This window comes from Arachis hypogaea, chromosome 6 (genome assembly GCF_003086295.3).
Source record: "Arachis hypogaea cultivar Tifrunner chromosome 6, arahy.Tifrunner.gnm2.J5K5, whole genome shotgun sequence".
NCBI classification, from domain to species: Eukaryota; Viridiplantae; Streptophyta; class Magnoliopsida; order Fabales; family Fabaceae; genus Arachis; species Arachis hypogaea.
The window spans coordinates 24733302-24738727 of record NC_092041.1 but is presented as its reverse complement, the minus strand read 5'-3'; the positions used below and the strand labels follow the sequence as shown (position 1 = coordinate 24738727).

The window sequence follows — 5426 nt, the reverse complement described above, 5'->3', positions numbered from 1 at the left end:
TACTGGAGGTCCTTTTTCCTTATTTTCGAATTCATATGCCATTTTGGGAGGCTGGGCATTCGGCCATGCCTAGACCTTGTTCTTATGTATTTTCAACGGTGAATTTTCTACACACCATAGATTAAGGTGTGGAGCTCTACTGTACCTCGAGTATTAATGCAAAGTACTATTATTCTTCTATTCAATTCACGCTTATTCTTATTCTAAGATATCCATTCGCACCCAAGAACCGGATGAATGTGATGATTATGTGACGCTCATTACCATTCTCACTTATGAACGTTTGCCTGACAACCACTTTCGTTCTACATGCAAATAAGCTTGAATGAATATCTCTTGGATTCCTTAATTAGAATCTTCGTGGTATAAGCTAGAATCCATTGGCAGCATTCTTGAGAATCCGAAAAGTCTAAACCTTGTCTGTGGTATTCCGAGCAGGATTCAGGGATTGAATGATTGTGACGAGCTTCAAACTCGCGACAGTAGGGCGTGGTGACAACGCAAAAGGATAATAAATCCTATTACTGCATGATCGAGAACCGACAGATGATTAGCTGTGCGGTGATAGTGCACCTGGACCATTTTCACTGAGAGGACGGACGATAGCCATTGACAACAGTGATCTCCCAACATACAGCTTGCCATGGAAAGGAGTAAGAATGATTGGATGAAAGCAGTAGGAAAGCAGAGATTCAGAAGGAACATAGTATCTCCATGCGCTTATCTGAAATTCTCACCAATGAATACATAAGTATCTCTATCTCTATTTTATGCTTTATTTATCTTTATATTCGAAAACCATTATAACCATTAGAATCCGCCTGACTGAGATTTACAAGATGACCATAGCTTGCTTCATACCAACAATCTCTGTGGGATCGACCCTTACTCACGTAAGGTTTATTACTTGGACGACAGTGCACTTGCTGGTTAGTTGTGCGAAGTTGTGAAAAATGTGTGTGAACCATAGTATTGTGCACCAAGTTTTTGGAGCCATTGCTAGGAATTGTTCGAGTTGTGAAAAGTATGAGTCACAATTTTGCCTATCAAGTTTTTGGCGCCGTTGCCGGGGATTGTTTAAGTTTGGACAACTGACGGTTCATCTTGTTGCTCAGATTAGGTAATTTTCTTTTCAAAAAGTTTTCAAAAATCTTTCAAAAAAATATATAATTTTCGAAAAAAATTAATTAATAAAATCATAAAAACCAAAAATATTTTATGTTTCTTGTTTGGGTCTAGAGTCAATTTTTAAGTTTGGTGTCAATTGCATGTTTTTAAAATTTATGCATTTTTTCGAAAAATTCATGCATGGTGTTCTTCATGATCTTTAAGTTGTTCTTGATAAGTCTTCTTGTTTGATCTTCATATTTTCTTGTTTTGTGTCTTTTGTTGTTTTTCATATGCATTTTTGCATTCATAGTGTCTAAACATGAAAAATTTCTAAGTTTGGTGTCTTGCATATTTTTCTTTTCTTGAAAATTTTTCAAAAATAAGTCTTGATGTTCATCTTGATCTTTAAAGTGTTCTTGTTATTCATTTTGACATTCATAGTGTTCTTGCATGTTTTCTTTGTTTTGATCTTAATTTTTCATGTTGTGAGTCATTTTTGTGTTTTTCTCTCTCATCATTAAAAATCAAAAAAAATATCTTTTCCTTGTTTTACTCATAATTTTCGAAATCTTTGGGTTGACTTAGTCAAAAAATTTTAAAATAAGTTGTTTCTTGTTAGTCAAGTCAAGATTTCATTTTTAAAAATCTTATCTTTTCAAAACTTTTTCAAAAATCAAATCTTTTTCATTTTTCTTTTGTATTTTCGAAAATTTTTTAAAATTGATTTTCAAAATCTTTTTCTTAATTTTATTTCATAATTTTCGAAAATTTTACTAACAATTAATGAGATTGGTTCAAAAATTTGAAGTTTGTTACTTTCTTGTTAAGAAAGGTTCAATCTTTAAATTTTAGAATCATATCTTTTAGTTTCTTGTTAGTCAAGTAATCAATTTTAATTTTAAAAATCAAATCTTTCTCAAAATATCTTTTTAATCATATCTTTTCAAAAATATCTTTTTCAAATCATATCTTTTTCAAAATCAATTTCAAAATCTTTTCTTACTTCTTATCTTTCCAAAATTGATTTTCAAATCTTTTTCAACTAACTAATTGACTTTTTGTTTGTTTATTATCTTTTTCAAAACTACCTAACTACTTTTCTCTCTCTAATTTTCGAAAATCACCTTCCTCTTTTTCAAAAATCTCTTTTAATTAACTAATTGTTTCAAATTTTATTTTAATTTTATTTCTTCTCTTAATTTTCGAAAATCACTAACTTTTTTTTTCAAAAACAATTTTCGAAATCCTCTCTCTCATCTCCTTCTATTTATTTATTTATCTACTAACACTTCTCTTCTACTCAAAATTCAAACCCTCTTCTCCCCTCTACCTGCGTTCGGATTTTCTTCTTATTTTCTTCTACTCACATAAAGGAATATCTCTACTGTGGTAAAGAGGATCCCTATTATTATTTTCTGTTCCCTTCTTTTTCATATGAGCAGGAGCAAGGACAAGAACATTCTTGTTGAAGCAGATCCTGAACCTGAAAGGACTGTGAAGAAGAAACTAAGAGAAGCTTAAATACAACAATCCAGAGAAAACCTTACAGAAATCTTTGAAAAAGAATAGGAGATGGCAGCCGAAAATAATGACAACAACAATAATGCAAGGAGGATGCTTGGTGATTATACTACACCTACTTCCAATTTTTATGGAAGAAGCATCTCAATCTCTGCCATTGGAGCAAACAATTTTGAGCTGAAGCCTCAACTAGTTGCTCTAATACAACAGAACTGCAAGTTTCATGGACTTTCATCAGAAGATCCCTATCAATTTTTAACTGAGTTCTTGCAGATCTGTGATACTGTCAAGACTAATGGAGTAGATCCTGAAGTCTCCAGGCTCATACTTTTCCCTTTGGTTGTAAGAGACAGAGCTAGAACATAGTTGGACTCACAACCTAAAGATAGCCTGGACTCTTGGGATAAGCTGGTCATGGCCTTCTTGGCCAAGTTCTTTCCTCCTCAAAAGCTAAGCAAGCTTAGAGTGGATGTTTAGACTTTCAGGCAAAAAGATGGTGAATCCCTCTATGAAGCTTGGGAAAGATACAAGCAGTTGACCAAAAAGTGTCCTTCTGATATGCTTTCAGAGTGGACCATTTTAGATATATTCTATGATGGTCTATCTAAGTTCTCCAAGATGTCACTAGACCATTCTGCAGGTGGATCCATTCACCTAAAGAAAACGCCTGCAAAAGCTCAAGAACTCATTGACATGGTTGCAAATAACCAATTCATGTACACCTCTGAGAGGAATCCTGTGAGTAATAGGATGCCTCAGAAGAAGGGAGTTCTTGAAATTGATGCTCTGAATGCCATACTGGCCCAGAATAAAATATTGACCCAACAAGTCAATATGATATCTCAGAGTCTGAATGGATTACAAAATGCATCTAACAGTACTAAAGAAGCATCTTCTGAAGAAGAAGCTTATGATCCTGAGAACCCTGCAATGGCAGAGGTGAATTACATGGGTGAAGCCTATGGAAACACATATAATCTCTCATGGAGAAATCATCTAAATTTCTCATGAAAGGATCAACAAAAGCCTCAACAAGGCTTTAATAATGGTGGAAGAAACAGGTTTAGCAATAGCAAGCCTTTTCCATCATCTTCTCAGCAACAGACAGAGAATTCTGAGCAGAGCCCCTCTAGCTTAGCAAACATAGTCTATGATCTATCTAAGGCCACTTTAAGTTTCATGAATGAAACAAGGTCCTCCGTTAGAAACTTAGAGGCACAAGTGGGTCAGCTGAGTAAGAAAATCACTGAAACTCCTCCTAGTACTCTCCAAAGCAATACAGAAGAGAATCCAAAAAGAGAGTGCAAGGTCATTGATATTATCAAAATGGCCGAAGCCAAAGAGGAAGGGGAGGACGTGAATCCCAATGAGGAAGACCTCATGGGACATCCCCTAGACAGAAAGGAGTTCTCTATTGAGGACCTAAAGGAATCTGAGGCTCATATAGAGACCATAGAGATTTCATTAAACTTCTTTCTGCCATTCATGAGCTCTGAGAACTATTCTTCCTCTGAAGAGGATGAAGATGTAACTGAAGAGCAAGTTGCTCAATATCTAAAAGCGATCATGAAGCTGAATGCCAAGTTGTTTGGTAATGAGCCTTGGGAAGATGAACCTCCCTTGCTCATTAGTAAACTAAATACATGGGTTCAGCAAACTTTACCTCAAAAGAAACAAGATCCTGGTAAATTCTTAATACCCTGTACCATAGGCACCATGACCTTTGAGAAGGCTCTGTGTGACCTGGGGTCAGGTATAAATCTTATGCCACTCTCTGTAATGGAGAAACTGGGGATCTTTGAGGTACAAGCTACAAGAATCTCATTAGAGATGGCAAACAAGTCAATAAAACAAGCTTATGGATTGGTAGAGGACGTGTTAGTGAAGGTTAAAGGCCTTTACATCCCTGTTGATTTCATAATCCTAGACACTGGGAAGGATGAGGATGAATGCATCATCCTTAGAAGACCCTTCCTAGCCACAGCAGGAGCTGTGATTGATGTTGACAGAGGAGAGCTAGTCCTTCAATTGAATGGGGACTACCTTGTGTTTAAAGCTCAAGGATCTTCCTCTGCAACCATGGAGAGGAAGCATGAAAAGCTTCTCTCAATACAGAGTCAAACAAAGCCCCCACAATCAAACTCTAAGTTTGGTGTTGGGAGGCCACAACCAAACTCTAAGTTTGGTGTTGAACCCCCACATTCAAACTCTAAGTTTGGTGTTGGGAGGTCCCAACAATGCTCTGAACATCTGTGAAGCTCCATGAGAGCTCACTGTCAAGCTATTGACATTAAAGAAGCGCTTATTGGGAGGCAACCCAATTTTTATTTATCTATATTTCTATTATTTTTTATGTTTTATTAGGTTTATGATCATATGGAGTCACAAAATAATTGCAAAAATTAAAAAAGAATAAAAAACAACAGAAGAAAAAGCACACCCTGGAGGAAGAGCTGTCTGGCATTTAAACGCCAGAAACAAGCATCAGGCTGGCATTAAACGCCAGAAACAGGCTACCTTTGGGCATTTAACACCAGAAACAAGCTACAGTCTTGCGTTAAATGCCAGGATTGCATACAGAGGGTGTTTTACACGCCTAAAAGGTGCAGGGATGAGAAATCCTTGACACCTCAAGATCTGTGGACCCCACAGGATCACCTCAGAATTTGTGGACCCCACAGGATCCCCACCTACCCCACCTCTCTCTTCTTCACACAATCCAATAACACTATACCCTGCACCAATCACCTCAATCTCTCTTCCCCATTACCACTTTACCAATCACATCCATCCAC

At 36.4% G+C, this 5426-nt stretch overlaps 1 non-coding gene across 1 annotated transcript; it reads right to left on the bottom strand.

Moving 5' to 3' along the window:
• Nucleotides 1-3087: 3087 nt before the first annotated feature.
• Nucleotides 3088-3195, bottom strand: LOC112699606 (small nucleolar RNA R71). The gene has a single exon (XR_003152551.1). It is a non-coding gene; the product is annotated as a small nucleolar RNA R71 (small nucleolar RNA).
• Nucleotides 3196-5426: the final 2231 nt, after the last annotated feature.